Genomic DNA, 21,231 nt, shown 5'->3' on the forward strand with positions numbered 1-21,231 from the left:
TTTGTGTTATGACGGTAATAAAAGCCTACTGTAAATAATATATCAATCGAAACATTTCAGAAATCACAACAATGACCTAATAGTCAGTGAATGTCTTCTTTAACTGTCGTTTGTGTATGTGAGCACATTATTGAATTTACTACAAAAACGAGTATTCATTGGACAGTAGTTTTAAATGAACTGTAAGTTCAGTTTCTGGGTATTTTATAAATTAAACGAAACTAACATAATTCCCAAACATTCTTAGCTGTGAATGTCTCCCCTCTAATTAGAAAGCATTGTTTTCTTTAAGAGTAAGACCCTCACTAACTGAAGGCGTCTTTAAACAATACAACTCGCATGTAAGGCAAGGACACATGTATATAAATATCTATCATCGTAAAGCTGACCTCTTCATTTCAATGCCTCATATGTTACAACGAAAGAAAGCGACTGTTCTAACTGCACGTGTAACACGAGTGATATGTTATCAATTTACTCGTTTTTTATAATTCACTCGCTAGATGTCGCAACTAAAAATAGGTGTTTCACTTTTACCTTTAATTCGGATCGATTCCCCGTGGTGAACGAATATCTCGTTGTGTGCTGAATTGTTTGTTTGTTTTTGAATTTCGCACAAAGCTACTCGAGGGCTATCTGTGCTAGCCGTCCCTAATTTAGCAGTGTAAGACTAGAGGGAAGGCAGCTAGTCATCACCACCCACCGCCAACTCTTGGGCTACTCTTTTACCAACGAATAGTGGGATTGACCGTCACATTATACACCCCCACGGCTGGAAGGGCGAGCATGTTTAGCGCAACGCGGGCGCGAACCCGCGAATTACGAGTCGCACGCCTTACGAGCTTGGCCATGCCAGGCCTGTGTGCTGAAACCAAAAAGAAAAACAACTATAACTGAATCGTGGTAGTAGTAAATAATTTTTTATTGTCTAAATTACACGTTCAAAACAATAAACTGTGTAAACTACATCAAATGCTCCTCGGAGTTTGATTGTAAGCGTTCTCACAAATGTCTAATGAAACATAAAAATATAAAAATAAATTTACTTCTGCCATCTAACGACACCTTAGTTTACTAACAGTTTCTCTCATGTCACACACTTATATTTACTCCCGCCATCTAACGACGCCTTAGTGTACTGACACTTTCTCTCATGTCACACACTTATATTTATCAACGTTGATCTTCCTTACGTACTTTGTATTAAAAAACAAACAAAAGATGAGACATTATTTTACATCAAGTAAGGACATGGTCCTTTCTATTGTATATTGTGGTATATTTTTACGTAATATATTATATTGTATGATGTTGTAATTCTATACAAAGTTATACGGTCTATGAAATTAGATTTTCGTTAACATCCGCTTTAAAGGTAAGTTTGATTACCCTGAATAATTGTATCCAACCCCAAGGTAACATTTGGTCAGTGTGAATATAATTACGTTATCCTGGTTTCACCAAAGACAGGGTAACATTGGGTCAGTATGTTTATAATTACGTTATCCTGGTTTTGTCTAATGGCAGGGTAACATTTGGTTATTATAATGTGTCGGTCAATTCCACTTTTCGTTAGAAAAAGAGTAGCCCAAGAGTTGGCAGTGGGTGGTGATGACTAGTTGCCTTCCCTCTGGTCCTATAGTGCTAAATCAGGGACCGCTTGTACAGATCGCCCTTGTATAGCTTTGCACGAAATTAAAAAGCAAACAAACAAATCATTGTATAATCACGTGTCAAGTTCGTATTGTTAAAGATACAAACATTGTTAAGTTAAGACAATTAATATATTGACCATTATTTATTTCCCTTAACCAGCATTGTATTGTTAATTATTTATCTAAATATTCGCATGTTAATAATAATAAACAGTTTTTTTTTTATTTAGCCCTAGACGGTCTTATTCAATCAAATTAATAATGATAATATACAAAAATGTTAGTGACAGAAAGATTTTATTTTGAATAATATATCATAAACATTTCACGCTCATGATTTAGGGTTATCGATTGATTATAAAATAAAACATATATATATATAAATATGTCGTTATGCCTTACTTTATCTGAAGAATGGAATAACAAGTCATTGTTTGAAAAGCCAATAAATTAACCACATGAACTCAACTCCGTTTCACAAACAAGTATGACTACAAAGAATTTTGATAACATTTTTAACCTTATACTAATTCGTTTGTTGTAAAAAATAAATTCAATTTCTGAAGAAAAAATTACTAATTGCTAACGTAATTATTTTCCAGGTTTGAGAAAAAAAAAACAGATGTCGTTAACCGTTCAGCTTTTCTAAGGCGGATACAAAACAAGGCTTAGATCTTATGTGCTCGGTGATTTCTATTGTCCTCCAACTGTCTAATGTGAAAATAATGGGTTTCGTCTACAGTTCCATCTGTAATATTACCACATTCTCCCCCATCTAAATGAGGTAAGTATAGATAAACACCAGGTGTATCTGACCCCACCACCACAGTTTTCTCTGCTATGATATTATTCTGGTTCGGCTAGCAACAGTTGATGGCAGATCGATTGGCTTGGGAGGGTCACGTGATTCTGCGACATAAATTTTAATCCAAAACGTCTACTCGTTACTCTGAAGTACGGCTTTGCTGTTGACAGGAAAAGTGGATAATTATGTACATTTTCTGTTTAAAGAAACAGTCAGCAACAACGGTTATAATGAAAATATCTTGGAAAAAAGTTTTGTTCATCTCACTCACACACGAATTCATCCTTGAGATCGAAATGCAGAATCAAAACATGAAACTGAAAATGGAATAAAATGTGTCCTGCGTTATCGCTGTATATTTGCAAAATTATTCAGACTTGGACAAATAATATGCTTTCAGACTATTACAGGTAACATGGAGTCAGACAAGGACAGATAATGTCTTCAGACTATTACAGGTAACTTGAAGTCAGAATCAAATAGGGAGAGAAATCCGCAGTTTTAAGATTTTTATGTTTACAAAATGTGTCGAAGGCTGCTTGTAGTGTATATGTGTAAATAAATTCTTGAAAACGTTTGGCACCTTACTTCTCATACGAATCGCGTGAAACATGGTGTATTGAATTCAAACATTATTACTTTAATAGGTCTAAAAATTGTTTGATTCATATTAAACTTATGTTAAGAGTAAATTTGCTTAAAATTGTTCACGGCGTATATGAAACTCAACTTTATGGTAACATTTGACAAAAATTGTTAACGACATATATGATAGTTAATTTTATGGTAACATTTAATTAAAATAGTTCAAATCATATATCATATATATATAAATATTACAGTAACATATCACTCGTGTTACACGTGCAGTTAGAACAGTCGCTTTCTTTCGTTGTAACATATGAGGCATTGAAATGAAGAGGTCAGCTTTACGATGATAGATATTTATATACATGTGTCCTTGTCTTACATGCGAGTTGTATTGTTTAAAGACGCCTTCAGTTAGTGAGGGTCTTCTCTTAAAGAAAACAATGCTTTCTAATTAGAGGGGAGACATTCACAGCTAAGAATGTTTGGGAATTATGTAACACTTGTTTTGAATTGTTCACCACATATCTGATAGATAACTTTAGTGTAACACTTGTTTTGAATTGTTCACCACATATCTGATAGATAACTTTAGTGTAACACTTGTTTTATTGTTCACACTTGTTTTGAATTGTTCACCACATATCTGATAGATAACTTTAGTGTAACACTTGTTTTGAATTGTTCACCACATATCTGATAGATAACTTTAGTGTAACACTTGTTTTGAATTGTTCACCACATATCTGATAGATAACTTTAGTGTAACACTTGTTTTGAATTGTTCACCACATATCTGATAGATAACTTCAGTGTAACACTTGTTTTGAATTGTTCACCACATATCTGATAGATAACTTTAGTGTAACACTTGTTTTGAATTGTTCACCACATATATCATATTTAATTTTAGAGTAATATTTTAAAAAATTTCAGAACATATATGATACTTATCTTTATGGAAACATTTGATTAAAATTGTTCACGACATATATAATACTTATCATAATGTATCATATCAATAAATTTGTTGACGACATATATGACAGTTATTTTTATGGAAACATTTTATTAAAATTGTTCACCACTCATATAATGCTTAGTTTTGGGGTAACATTTGTTTAAAATTGTCTACGACATGTATGGTACTTAACTTTATGGTAACATTTAATTAAAATTGTTTATGACATTTGAGACACTGATCTTTATGGTATCATTTGATTAAAATTGTGCACAACATATGTGATACTTAACTTTATGGTAACATTTGATTAAAATTGTTCACGTTATATATAATAATTAACTTTAGTCTAACACCATTAAAATTGTTCGCAAGAGATATGATAGCTAATTTTAGAGTTACATTTATTTAAAATTGTTTACGATATATAAGATACTTAACTTTATGGCAACATTTGATTAAAATTGTTCCCCACATATATGGTACTCAACTTTATGGAACATTTTTTTCAACTTGTTCTTTATAAATATGATACTTATCTTTTTGTCAACATTTGATTAAAATTGTTCACAATATATATGATACTTATCTTTATGGTAACCTTCGATTAAATTTGTTGATGGCGAATATCATACTCAGTTCTTCCATTTCATTATAATAGTTCATGATATATGTGACACTTATCATTATGGTAACATTTGATTAAATTTCTTCAAGACATATATGATGCTTAATTTTATGGTAACATCTGATTAATATTGTTTACGACATATATGATACATAATGTTAATGTAACATTTGCTCAAAATTGTTCAGGATATTTATGATACTTAAATTTTTAGTAACACTTCTTTAAACTTGTTCACGAGAGATATGATACCTAATTTTATAGGAACATTTGTTTTAAATTGTTTACAACATATATTTGATGTTACGGTGACATTTGTTTAAAATATTCAGGACATTTATCATTTTTAATTTTAGGCTAGCTGTTGTTTAAAATTCTTTACGACATATATAATTCTGAACTTTATGGTAACATTATATTGAAAATTTTCACAACATTTATAAAAAAATTATGATAACATTTGATACAAATTATTTAGCACTAATATAATGTTTAATTTTTGGGTACCATTTGTTTAAAATTCTACGACATCTAGTAGACTTAACTTTATGGTAATATTTGTTTAAAATTGTTCAAGACATGTATGATAATTTTATGGTAGCATTTGATCAAAATTATTCAATACTTAATTTTAGGGTAATATTTCTTCCAAATTTTGTACGATATGTATGATACTTATCTTTATGGTAACATTTGATAAAAATTGTTTACGACATATATGATAGTTAATTTTATGGTAACATCTGATTGAAAATTTTCAGGTCATTAATCATATTTAACCTTATGGTAACATTTGCTTAAGATTATTTATGTCGTATATGATACTTAACTTTATGGTAACTTTTCAATAAAACTGTTCACAACATATGATACTGAAATTTATGGTAACATTTTGTTAAAATTGTTTACAACATATATGACACTTTACATCAACATCTGATTAAAATTGTTTACAGCATATATGATACTTAATGTTAATGTTACATTTACTTAAAATTGTTCAGGACATTTATGATACTTTATTTCATGGTAACATTTGACTTACATTTCTCACGACATATATGATACTTAACTTTATTATAACAGTTGATTATAATTGCTCATAATATATAAGATACTTAATTTTATGTTAACAATTCATTTTATAATTGTTCACGAGAGATATGATACTTAATTTTAAAGTAACCTTTATTTAAAATTGTTAACGACCTATATGATACTTAATTTTTGAGTAACATTTGTTAAAAATTCTCTACGACATGTATGATACTTAAATTTATGGTTAAATTTGATTAATATTATTTACGACAAATATGATTCTTTTCTTAATGAAGCATTTGATTAAAATTGTTCAAGATATTTATGATAATTTTACGGTAACATTTGATGAAAATTATTCATCACATTCATGATGTTTAGTTTTAGGGTAAAATTTGTTTAAAATTGTTTACAACATATGGTATACGTAACTTTCTGCTAACGCTTGTTTATGATATATATGATAGTTAACTGTACGATAACATTAGATTAACATTGTTCACGACATAAATGATATTAAACTTTATGGGATACTTGATTAACATTGATCACGACGTATATTATACTTTTATGGTACAATTTTATTAAAATTGTTCAGATCATTTATCATTCTTAATTTATGTAACATTTGTTTAGAATTATTTACGGCATGTATGATACTTAAATTTATGGAAACATTTGATTAAAATTATCCACATCGTATATGATACTTAACTTTGTGGTAACATTTGATTAAAATTGTTCACAACATATATGGTACTTAACTTTATGGGACATTTCATTAAATTTGTCTACGACATGCATGATACTTATCTTTGTGGTAACATTTGTATAAAATTATTCACCACATATAATATACTTATCTTTAAATTTTATTAAATATGTTCACGACGTATATGATAATTTTATGGTAACATTTGAATAAAATTATTCACCACATATAATATACTTATCTTTATGGTAAAATTTGATTACATTTGTTCACGACCTATATGATACTTAACATTGTGGAGTGTTTTATTAAAAGTTTGTCAACATATATGATAATTTTAGGGTAACATTTCTTTACGACATATATTATTTTTAACTTTATAATAACATTTCGTTGAAATTGCTCACGTCGTATATTATACTTAACTTTAGTGTAACACTTCTTTCAAATTGTTTACGAGAGATATTATACCTAATTTTAGACTAACGTTTGTGTAAACTCGTTCTCAAAATATATCATATTTATCTTTTTGGTACTATTTGATTAAAATTGTCCACGACATATATGATACTTATTTTCAGTGTATTACTTGTTTAAAATTGTTCATAACGTAGATGATGCTGAATCTTTGGGTTACATTTGTTTAAAATTGTTTACGACACACATGATACTTAACTTTCTGGTAACACTTGATTAAAATTGTTCACGACATATATCATAGTTAATTTTAGGGTAACATTTGATAGGAATTGTTCACAAAATATATAATACTTAACTGAATGAAGTGTTTGATTAAATTTGTTCCCGACGTATAGAATACTTATCTTTATGGAACATTTGATTAAAATTAGTCACATAGTTGATCATACCTTTATTGCGACATTTGATTAAAATTTTTGACGACATATATGATAGTTAATTACGTTGTAACATTTGATGAAAATTGTTTAGTACATTTATGATACTTAATTTTAGAGTAACATTTCTTTAAAATTTTCTACGATATGCATGATACCTAACTTTATGGTAACATTTGAATAAAATGTTTCACCACATATATCATACTTATCTTTATGGTAAAATTTCATTAAACTTGTTCATGATCTATATGATATTAAACGTTGTGGACTGTTTTATTATAATTTTGACGACATATATGATAATTTTATGGTAACATTTGTTTAATATTGTTCACAACATATATCATACTTATCTTTCAGTGTATCATTTGTTTAAAATTTTTCATGATACGTCATTTAGGATAGCATTTGATTAAAATTGCTCAGGGCATTTATGATGCTTAATCTTAGGTTAGCATTTGTTTAAAATTGTTTACGACATATATACTTCTTAACTTTATTGTAATATTTGGTTATATTTGTTCATGACTTATATGACACTTAACTTTATTGTAACATTTCTTTAAAATTGTTTATGATATATACGACACATACCTTTATGGTAATATTTGATTAAAACTCATCATGACATGTATGATACTTAGCTTTATGTTAACATTTGAATAAAATTGTTCAGCACATATATCATACTTATGTTTATGGTAAAATTTGATTAAATTTCTTCGCGACCTATATGATACTTAACTTTACTGTAAGATTTGATTAAAATTGTTCATAACATATATGATACTTAACATTAATTTAACATTTTGTTAAAATTCTTCACGACATATATGATAGTTAACTTTCGTGTAACGCTTCTTTAAAACTCTAAACGACGTAAAAGATATTTAATTTTATGGTAACATTTGTTTAAAATAGTTCACGATATATATGATATTTATCTTTATGGTAACATTTGTTTAAAATAGTTCACAACATATATGATATTTAACTTTATGGTAACATTTGTTTAAAATAGTTCACGCTATATATGATATTTATCTTTAGGGTAACATTTGTTTAAAATAGTTCACAATATATATGATATTTAACTTTATGGTAACATTTGTTTAAAATTGTTCACGATATATATGATATTTATCTTTATGGTAACATTTGTTTAAAATAGTTCACGATATATATGATATTTATCTTTATGGTAACATTTAATTAAAATTGTTCAAGATTTATATGAAACTTATCATCATATAATAATTATTATATAATTGTAGAGAATATTAACATAGGTTTACTGTCTAATTATAGAGAATATTAACATAAGTTTACTGTGTAATTATAGAGAACATTAACATAAGTTTACTGTGTAATTATAGAGATTATTAACATAAGTTTACTGTCTTATTAGAGAGAATATTAACATAAGTTTACTGTGTAATTATAGAGAACATTAACATAAGTTTACTGTCTAATTAGAGAGAATATTAACATAAGTTTATTGTCTAATTATAGAGAATATTAACATAAGTTTACTGTGTAATTATAGAGAACATTAACATAAGTTTACTGTGTAATTATAGAGAATATTAACATAAGTTTACTGTCTAATTATAGAGATTATTAACATAAGTTTACTGTGTAATTATAGAGAATATTAACATAAGTTTACTGTATAATTATACAGAATATTAACATAAGTTTATTGTCTAATTATAGAGAATATTAACATAAGTTTACTGTGTAATTATAGAGAATATTAACATAAGTTTACTGTGTAATTATACAGAATATTAATATAAGTTTATTGTCTAATTATAGAGAATATTAACATAAGTTTACTGTGTAATTATAGAGAATATTAACATAAGTTTACTGTCTAATTAGAGATAATATTAATATACGTTTATTGTCTAATTATAGAGAACATTAACATAAGTTTATTGCCTAATTATAAAGAATATTAACATAAGTTTACTGTGTAATTATAGAGAATATTAACATAAGTTTACTGTCTAATTATAGAGATTATTAACATAAGTTTACTGTGTAATTATAGAGAATATTAACATAAGTTTACTGTCTAATTAGAGATAATATTAATATACGTTTATTGTCTAATTATAGAGAACATTAACATAAGTTTATTGCCTAATTATAGAGAATATTAACATAAGTTTACTATCTAATTATTGATCCAACTTTTTCCTTTTCAAGATAACGTATCGTGGCTTATATCATTTTCATGAGGTATATTTGTTTATCTTTTCCTCTGTTTCTTCTAGATTGTGTTTAATGTTTTGTAAACATATTACTTTTCTTAAGTCACAGTAATACTAATCGTTGATATTTTGATGTGAGAAATGTAACTCATTCGATACTGATTTTAATAATTGTCAACTTATATTGAACAATAGGTTTGTACTTTAATAATTTTCTGGCACATAATTTATAAATGTTGCAAGTACATTTCAACTGTATCTGTTAGAATTAGAATCTTTGACGTTTTCTTACTTAACTATAGGATTTCAATAATAACAACATACGCTTTGTTTAAATATTCATCGTTTGTTATATTTTTTTTCTCAAACGATGAAACAAATCAGAAATCAGATGCTGTTTTTCAAAATATATATTCAATCTTCTTACACCTTCAAGAGGTATTTTCTTCTTAACGATTCAGTTTTGACAAAACAAATTTATCATTCTATCCTGACCTCGTAGGAGGTTGACTTGATACTGTAAACTGCGCATGCTCAGATAATGTTGACAAGAAATAGATGATGGTTCAGTATAATCACCTTTCAATCTATAATTCAGTGTTTAGCTGGGGACGTGGCTCTGGTACATGAATAATCTATTATTTTGTGCTCAAACCAAGTAAGCATCTTGTGAAGAACGTCCTTGTTTATTTTACAGTATTATAAGTCCGAACTTCCATTTAACTACAAAGTTTAAAGAAAGATTATTTTTGTTATATTACACATTAGCAGTGTTGTAACTGTTTTATCCATAAATTTACGCAAAGATACGTTATTACAAGTGACGCATCGTGTTTGATACACAAAGATACATTATCCCTAGTGACCATTGGCGTTCCATACCCAAAGTTACATTATCACAAGTCACTCTTAGTGTTTGATACACAAAGATACGTTATCACAAGTGGCAATTAGTGTTTCATATATACAGCTACATTATCACAAGTGACATATAGTGTTTCATATATACAGTTACGTTATCACAAGTGACGTTTAGTGTTTCATATATACAGTTATGTTATCACAAGTGACGTTTAGTGTTTCATATATACAGCGACATTATCACAAGTGACTCTTGGTGTTTGATACGCTGTTACATTATCACAAGTAATTCTTGGTGTTTTATGCACAAAGATACATTATCACAAGTGACCCATCGTGTTTTATACACAAAGATACATTATCAAATGTGACTCTTGGTGTTTGTTTTTTTCTTAATTTCGCGCAAAGCTACTCGAGGGCTATCTGTGCTAGCCGTCCCTAATTTTGCAGTGTAAGCCTAGAGGGAAGGCAGCTAGTCATCACCAACCACCGTCAACTCTTGGACTACTCTTTTACCAACGAATAGTAGAATTGACCGTCACATTATAACGCCCCAACGCGACCCTCAGATTACGAGTCGCACGCCTTAACCCACCTGGCCATGCCGGGTCTCTTGGTGTTTGACACACAAAGTTACATTACCACAAGTGACCCTTGGTGTTTCATACACAAAGTTACATTACCACAAGTGACCCTTGATGTTTCATACACAGTTACATTACCACAAGTCACCCTTGGTGTTTCATACACAAAGTTACACTACCACAAGTGACCCTTGGTGTTTCATACACAAAGTTACATTACCACAAGTGACCCTTGGTGTTTCATACACAAAGTTACATTACCACAAGTGACCCTTGGTGTTTCATACATAAAGTTACATTACCACAAGTGACCCTTGGTGTTTCATACACAAAGTTACATTACCACAAGTGACCCTTGATGTTTCATACACAGTTACATTACCACAAGTCACCCTTGGTGTTTCATACACAAAGTTACACTACCACAAGTGACCCTTGGTGTTTCATACACAAAGTTACATTACCACAAGTGACCCTTGGTGTTTCATACACAAAGTTACATTACCACAAGTGACCCTTGGTGTTTCATACATAAAGTTACATTACCACAAGTGACCCTTGGTGTTTCATACACAAAGTTACATTACCACAAGTGACCCTTGATGTTTCATACACAGTTACATTACCACAAGTCACCCTTGGTGTTTCATACACAAAGTTACACTACCACAAGTGACCCTTGGTGTTTCATACACAAAGTTACATTACCACAAGTGACCCTTGGTGTTTCATACACAAAGTTACATTACCACAAGTGACCCTTGGTGTTTCATACATAAAGTTACATTACCACAAGTGACCCTTGGTGTTTCATACACAAAATTACATAATCCCTAGTGTCCCTGCTTTATTTTTATCAGTCATACTTCAGCTATTCATACAGGTGTGAATGACTAAACCTAAAATAAAATGTTCACGCAGTGATTGTCTCGAGTCGTTTGCTTGTAACCGGTTGCGTGTGAGATAAATACGACGGTTTGCCTGGTTGCTAAGCAACTTTAGCTGAATTATTAGGGTTGTCAAGCGAATATTTGTTGTAGTTGTTTTTTTGAAGCGGAACTGAAATCATAGACATATCTTAGAATTAAAGCTACAAAGGGATACAACAAGTTATGTTATATTGTGATGAAGAATCCAGTAATTGTAAATTATGTGTTTTACATTAAGTTACTAAGATATGTTGTTTAGTTTCACTTACCTCACTTGAACACATAGAAACTAAGTTTCAGATGTGAGAACGGGATAGGCTTGATGTGGCTGTTGGAGCTGGCGAGCCCGGAACTTGTCCGTGGAATCCTACCAAATATTCCCCACACTTAAGCTTTGTTAGGTTATAAGAATAAACTTTTGTCTCTTAGAATGGAATGGTTGCTGCTGATTAACTACATTTCCTAGTGTCATTATTTTAAACGTAAAGATGGTAGAACATACCTTTACCATCTTTACAAAATTTAAATCTTCATATGTAAATATCGTAATGAATGTCTGCTTTGTATTGAAAAATCAAACATAACACAAGCCCATAAACTTCCTCTTTCTCTTTGAACTCTAAGTAAGTATACGTTTAAAGAAAAACGTTATTATGTGAAATGATATTTCACATGTATATACGATAAGATATTTCTATTTTAATTTCAAATGGTCAGAATCCGAAGATTCGTCTGTGGTTTCGATTAACTCAACACCTTCAATGCAGGTCCTGCAACTTGTTTCTCTCGTTTATTTCAACACTGATGCAAGGTAGCGAAATATTCCTTAACTTGCTGAACCACTGTTAATGAAGCCTAACAACTTAATGTTTACTTTGTTCAATCACATTTAATGTTAGCCTAAAACTTATGTTTACCTTGCTGAACCACTATTAATGTAAGCCTAACAACTTAGTGTTTACCTTGCTGAACCACTATTAATGTAAGCCTAACAACTTAATGTTTACCTTGCTGAACCACTATTAATGTAAGCCTAAGAACTTAATGTTTACCTTGCTGAACTACTGTTAATGTAAGCCTAACAACTTACTGTTTACCTTGCTGAACCACTTTTAATGTTAGCCTAAAACTTATGTTTACCTTGTTGAACCACTATTAATGCAAGCGTACAACTTACTGATTACATTGTTAAGCCTAACAACTTACTGTTTACCTTGTTGAACTCCTTTTAATGTAAACCTAACAACTTATGTTTACCTTGCTCAACGATGATTAATGTAAGCCTAACAACGTGCTGTTTACCTTGGTGAACCACATGTAAGCCTAGTAACAGAACATAATAATAATAATAGAATAAGTAAGAAAATACTGCGAGTTTTTATTGAAAATCTTTTTTCCTTCTCTTCTATGGCTTACATATTAAAATAAATTTGTTGTAGGGTACCTTCCCAAAGACCATCATTCGTGTATAAACTAGGATCAGAGGTAATAATTGTATCGATACTCAAACAGATCAGATCCTGACCAATTAATACTAAAAGTAAAATTATAACTAGAATATTAAAATCTAAATACACACAGTAATATGTAAATGTTGAGTTACAAAACTATTACATTCAAAGACAGTACAAGATCGTCTAATCTTCGTTCTTAGATAGTTTCAGACGTCCTTATATTCTCATTCGTATTTTGTTGGTTTGTTTTTAATGTGAAACTAAAAAAAACAAATGCCTGTCCATCAATGGAAATCGAGCCCGGTATTTTAGCGTCGTAAATCCGTAAACTCACTAGAAACCTCTCGCTCATAGAGTAGTAGATATTTAAATATCTCGCTCTCAAAAAAAACAAATAACGACTTTCGTACCCCAAGAGTGAGAGGTAAACAAGGAAACAGATTGATTGAGATATTTACAGCTACAGGTTTCTTGAGATATATAAAGCTATAGGTTGCTTGAGGTATGTAAAGCTACAGGTTTTTTGAGATATGTAAAGCTACAGGTTTCTTGAAACATGTAAAGCTACCGGTTTCTTGAGATATGTAACTTTATAGAACCTGGAATCTCACCAGGATACATTTCATTTCATTTTACTCATAACTAAATCGCTATTCTGAAAAAAACTTGAAAAGTGATGACGTCACGTTTCGTGTTCTGTTATCTGTACTTTTAAATAACTTGAAAATGATGAAGTTTCAGGTTTTATTTTATTTCTTCTAATATCATGCATTAAATATTTCCAGGAAAGATTTATATTACATAGCTCATCATTAGGGCAAGAAAATAACCAGCGAAGAAGAACTGAGCTGCCTCTTCAAGAAGAAGCAAAGACTGTACAGTGCAGCTAACATCTAGATGTTAGGTGTGTACTATTAACATGTTATGTTTTACTAACCTTAAAAAGTTACAGATCTACAATAGAACATATTTCATGTCTCTAAGTGTAATTATCTACGACAATATTTATCCATATAATTATGTTGCCAGTGCATTATTAAAACAAACCTTGTTCGAATACTAGAACATAAATTTTGTATCAACTGTCTGAAGAAAGAAAGACTGTGTAGAAAAAATACATTGCTTTAAAACCAACTATGTTATTGTACACATTTGACCATGATAGCTTATCAAATAATGCAAAAATTTTCAAAGACATCCAAAGCTATTCCAGCTCAGTTATTGTGAATTCTCTTTGTTAAAAAGACCTATTAACCTGAAGATGATATAGTAAGAAGACCTGTTAACCTGAAGATGATCTAGTAAGATGACCTGTTAACCTGAAGATGACCTAACAGGACGACCATGATGATTCTAATTTCAATGAAGTATTTAATGTTTGAAAGATATGGTAATTTTTATCAACAAAGGACTGATCAAGTAAAGTTTATCAGTAAGTTAGGTTTATTAATCAATCGTCTCTGTATTAGTGTATTATAATTCCATCAGTTTAAGGGTTTAAGTTGAAAAGTTTTGTGAGTTTAGACCAACAACTTACGTTAAAGTAAACGTAGTTTGCAGCAAACGTTACTGAAGAAATAAATAAATTCATTATTCTTACATGGACTGGACTGCGCATTATTTTCACAAGATAAACCAAAATAATTGACCCCCAATGATTGTTTCTTTGTTTTTCGAATTTCGCGCAAAAGATACACGAGGGCTATCTGCGCTAGCTGTCTCTAATTTAGCAGTGTAAGACTAGAGGGATGGCAGCTGGTCATCACCACCCACTGCCAACTTTTGGGCTACTCTTTTACCAACGAATAGTGGGATTGAGCGTCACATTATAACGCCCTCACGACTGAATGGGCGAGAATATTTGGTGTGACTCCACCCAATGACGGAACAATATGTTACCATCAATAAATGACGAAGGCAAGATAATTTTAGAACTCTATTAATTGGTCTCTGCTTTATTAATAAAAAGTATTAATACCATACGAGCTGTTCATAGATATATTTTTATTTCAAGTGGGTTTCTCGTCATCAAAAATTATCATCACTGGAGCAATTAAGGAAAGAAGAAGAAACTTAACAAGTAACCCGCCAAAATCAGTATTTCAATGATAACTAAAACTTGTTTGGGTTGAATGTGGTTTCATGTATAAACAGTTATGTTTTTGTGTTTTGTACCTTATGACTTCTGATAACTCTCAACAACCATATATTCGAGATGTTCTTTCACCAGTCATTGAATAAACTGTTTTCTTTGTTTATTTTTTGCTTTGGTTTTTAAATATATTAAATTCTTAAAATTATATCAAAATAACAAAAGTTGATATTGTTTCAATAAGATTAACCTAAATTATTAGTAATATCCAACTTTCCAAGGAGGAAATGTTGTACAAACTTCATTATTGAAGACTTCCAACTTTCCAAGGAGGAAATGTTGTACAAACTTCATTATTGAATACTTCCAACTTTCCAAGGAGGAAATGTTGTACAAACTTCATTATTGAAGACTTCCAACTTTCCAAGGAGGAAATGTTGTACAAACTTCATTATTGAAGACTTCCAACTTTCCAAGGAGGAAATGTTGTACAAACTTCATTATTGAAGACTTCCAACTTTCCTTACAGAAACTCTTGTACAAACTATGAAACAATTTGTTCCAATGAAGCTGATATTATTATACAAGTTAATCCGTATCATATCTTTGATAATATAGTTTTGTGAATATCTGAATGTGGTATCTTATAGATCAGGTAAGTAACTGTTCTTGTTCTCAAGTTTTGCTTGTTACACTTTGTTTTACTCCGTTATTACAAAATTCACATTATAAATACATGAAGAGAATATTAAGCTAACAAAGCTCAGCGAATAGTGACTAAGACTAACCAAAGTAAAGTAAGACAAGGAATGCTCAACCACGGGAATGTAAGGTGTGTGAATTAGGTGAGAACAAATTTAGATAATAGGAAAAGAAAGTTCATTCAATAAAAACACAGTCCAGATAATAATAATCATGTTAACATCATGTTGTAAACAACACAGATATAATCAAGTTGTTCGGTTTTATAGAATACAACACACATATAATCATGTTGTTCGGTTTTATAGAACACAACACAGATATAATCATGGTGTTCGGTTTTATAGAACACAACACACATATAATCATGGTGTTCGGTTTTATAGAACACACAGATATAATCATGGTGTTCGGTTTTATAGAACACAACACACATATAATCATGTTGTTCGGTTTTATAGAACACAACACAGATATAATCATGGTGTTCGGTTTTATAGAACACAACACAGATATAATCATGTTGTTCGGTTTTATAGAACACAACACAGATGTAATCATGGTGTTCGGTTTTACAGAACACAACACAGATATAATCATGTTCGGTTTTATAGAACACAACACACATATGATCATGGTGTTCGGTTTTATAGAACACAACACAGATATAATCCTGGTGTTCGGTTTTATAGAACACAACACACATATAATCATGGTGTTCGGTTTTATAGAACACAACACACATATAATCATGGTGTTCGGTTTTATAGAACACAACACAGATATAATCATGATGTTCGGTTTTATAGAACACAACACAGATATAATCATGTTGTTCAGTTTTATAGAACACAACACAGATATAATCATGGTGTTCGGTTTATAGAATACAACACAGATATAATCATGGTGTTCGGTTTTATAGAACACAACACAGATATAATCATGGTGTTCGGTTTTATGGAACACAACACAGATATAATCACGGTGTTCGGTTTTATAGAACACAACACAGATATTATAGTAAATAAATGACTCTTGTAAAGCTGGCAAAGGAAACTTTTTATTCTTTCAAAGATAGGCCTGGCATGGCCAGGTGTTTAAGGCACTCGACTCGTAATCCGTTGTTCGCTAGTTCGAATCCCCGTCACACCAAGCATGCTCGCCCTTTGAGCTGTGTGGACGATATATGTTAAGGCCAATCCCACTCTTTGTTGGTAAAAAGAGTAGCCCAAGAGTTGGTGGTGGATGGTGATGACTAGCTGCCTTCCCTCTAGTCTTACACTGCTAAATTAAGGATGGCTAGCACAGATAGCCCTCGTGTAGCTTTGCGCGAAATTCAAAACAAACCAAACCAAACTTTCAAAGAATGGTGTCTTTAATAACCACAAACAAACTTGTAACGTAAGCCTCAAATAAAAGAGGAAACACAAAGTATATTTTAACACAGGTGTAAACTGAACCAAAATATACACAGATTCCTCTCGGGTCGATTTTGATCTCCAATCTCTTTTCTAACCCCTGTTGTTCTGGATGATGTATGGTTCTCGTAATGATATTCTTCGTAATCCATCTGTTTATAATCCAATGAAGGCTTCACAGTCAATTTCTCATTATAAGTTTCCGAACCTGAAATCACGGGTAGTGATAAGATTACATGAAATTTGATAAAGTTTATAATTCATTCACTTATTTAAAAAAAAAAAATCGGAAAAGGTAATTATTTTTATCATTAATCTAAATTCTGTTATGGAACGTCATATCTTGTGATACGGATTTATTACCCAAAAGTTAGCCCTCACTGCCAAGCAGTAATATAGCCTGTTCAACAACCAACCTCCGACAATCCATTATCATTAGCTGGTAGACGCAACTGAATGTGATGTGGGCCTAAGGCTCGATAAACATAAAGCGTTTGATCGAAGTGGGGAAAACGAGATTTCAATTGGATTGTGCCTCATTAGCTTAAGGTTCCAAATCAGTGAGACAGAAACCAGTCCATTAAACTCATCCAAATGGTGCGCCAGATGGAAAATATACCATACACAGTTTGGCATCTCTCCAACAGAATGTTCGATGAATTGGTGTTTTTTGTGTATATTTTTTATTGCAGCTCTTTAACACCAATGTTCCTTTTTAATGTTTAATTTATTGATAAACATTAAAGTTAATTACTTCAAATTATTCAAATCAGCAGCTAACGCTTCCAATCTGTCGCACAAAAAATTAAAAGCTTTATATTTTACAATAACGATCTATATTAGAAACACATCATGAGGTGATTTCACTAAATATCAGACGATGTAATAAAAATTATCGATCGTAAAACATTAGCATCCAAATAATAAATAAATTAGAAAAACAGAACATTGAAAGGCCACTCGAACTACAATGCACGCATAAATAACACATCATGAGAATATTGAAGGTCCACAAGATAAATATAAACACCACACCATCAGAACATAGAAGTTCTACTACGCCAACGAGATAAATATAAACACCACACCATCATACATTGAAGGTCCGCTAGATCCACACGATAATTATAAACACCACATCAACAGAATTTATAAGGTTCGCTAAACACACAAAATAAATATAAACATTACACGATAAGAAAATCGAAGGTACGCTATATCCACAATATATAGATATATATATAAACAATACCCCATCAGAAAGAACATTGAAGGTCCGCTAAACCACAAAATAAATATCAACACTACACCATCAGAATATTGAATGTCAGCAAGATCCACAAGATGTATATTAACGCTACAACATCTGATCATTAAAGTTGTGCCAGATCCACAAGATCTATATTAACACTACAACATCTGATCATTAAAGTTGTGTCAGATCCACAAGATGTATATTAACACGACAACATCTGATCATTAAAGTTGTGTCAGATCCACAAGATGTATATTAACACTACTACATCTGATCATTAAAGTTGTGCTAGATCCACAAGATGTATATTTACACTACAACATTTGATCATTAAAGTTGTGCCAGATCCACAAGATGTATATTAGCACTACAACATCTGATCATTAAAGTTGTGCCAGATCCACAAGATGTATATTAACACAACAACATCTGATCATTGAAGTTGTGCTAGATCCACAAGATGTATATTAACACTTCAACATGTAATCATTAAAGATGTGCCACATCCACAAGATGTATATTAACACTACAACATCTGATCATTAAAGTTGTGCTAGATCCACAAGATGTATATTTACACTACAACATTTGATCATTAAAGTTGTGCCAGATCCACAAGATGTATATTAGCACTACAACATCTGATCATTAAAGTTGTGCCAGATCAACAAGATGTATATTAACACAACAACATCTGATCATTGAAGTTGTGCTAGATCCACAAGATGTATATTAACACTTCAACATGTAATCATTAAAGATGTGCCACATCCACAAGATGTATATTAACACTACAACATCTGATCATTAAAGTTGTGCTAGATCCACAAGATGTATATTAACACTACAACATCTGATCATTAAAGTTGTGCTAGAACCACATAATAAATATAAACACTATATCATCCGAATATTGAAGGTCCGCTAGATCCACAAGATGAATATATACACCACATCATTTGAACAATGAAGGTTTGCTAGATCATCAAGATAAACATATACACTACATCATCTGAACAATGAAGGTCTGCTAGATCTTCAAGATAAACATATACACCACATCATCTGAACAATGAAGGTCCGCTAGATCCCCGGGATTAATGTAAACACCACACAATCAGAACATGTAATGTCCGCTAAACGACCAAGATAAATATAAACACTACACCATAAGAACGTTGAAGGACCGTTAGATCAAAACATAAATATAAACACAACACCAACAGAACATTAAAGTCCGCTAGATCTTCAAGATAAATCTCCACTCTATCACAAAATTGAAGGTCCGCTAGATCCGCATGACCAATATAAAGACCACACCATCAGAACTTACAAGGTTCTCTAAACACACAAAGTAAATATAAACACCACACGATAAGAACGGTGAAGGTCCGCTAGAACCACAAGATAAATATAAACATCACAACAAATAAACATGGAAGGTTCTCTGGATCCAAAGATAAATATAAACACCACAGCATCAGAAAATGGAAGGTATACCAGATCCACAAGATAAACATATACATCACAATATCTGACCAATAAAGTTGTGCTAGATCCAAAATAAATATAAGCACCACATTATCCGAACATTCAAGGTCCACTGTATCCACAAGATAAATACAAACACAAGAATCTCTAATACTTAAAGGTTCGCTGGAGTCGCAACATAAATATATACACCACATGATCAGAACAATGAAGGTCTCGCAGACCCACAAGGTAACTATGAACACCACACTATCAGAACATTAAAGGTCCGCTACATCCATAAGATAAATATAATACAATCCCTTAAGAACATTGAATTTAATATTCAACCACAAAATAAATATAAACATTACATCATCAGAGCATTGAATGTCAGCTAAGTCAACAAGATAAATATAACCACTACACTATTATAACACTGAAATTTCTCTAGATCAACAAGATAAATATAACCACTACACTATTATAACATTGAATGAACGCTACATCAACAAAATAAATATAACCACTACACAATTATAACATTGAATGTCTCCTAGATCAAGAAGATAAATATAACCACTACACTATTATAACATTGAATGTCCGCTAGGTCAACAAGATAAATATAACCACTACACTATTATAACATACAATGCCCGCTAGATCGACAAAATAAATATAACCACTACACCATTATAACATTGAATGTCCGCTAGGTCAACAAGATAAATATAACCACTACACTATTATAACACTGAAATTTCTCTAGATCAACAAGATAAATATAACCACTACACTATTATAACATTGAATGAACGCTACATCAACAAAATAAATATAACCACTACACAATTATAACATTGAATGTCTCCTAGATCAAATAGATAAATATAACCACTACACTATTATAACATTGAATGTCTGCTTGATCAACAAGATAAATATAACCACTACACTATTATAACATTGAAAGACCGCTAGGTCAACAAAATAA

At 30.9% G+C, this 21,231-nt stretch overlaps 1 long non-coding RNA gene across 1 annotated transcript; it reads left to right on the forward strand.

The window, feature by feature from the left end:
• The first annotated feature begins 2,269 nt into the window (after nt 1-2,269).
• On the forward strand, nt 2,270-15,550 carry LOC143224694 (uncharacterized). The gene is made up of 2 exons (XR_013013402.1): nt 2,270-2,918; nt 14,080-15,550. It is a non-coding gene; the product is annotated as an uncharacterized LOC143224694 (long non-coding RNA).
• The last annotated feature ends 5,681 nt before the right edge of the window (nt 15,551-21,231 follow it).

This window comes from Tachypleus tridentatus, chromosome 9, assembly GCF_004210375.1.
Source record: "Tachypleus tridentatus isolate NWPU-2018 chromosome 9, ASM421037v1, whole genome shotgun sequence".
NCBI classification, from domain to species: domain Eukaryota; kingdom Metazoa; phylum Arthropoda; class Merostomata; order Xiphosura; family Limulidae; genus Tachypleus; species Tachypleus tridentatus.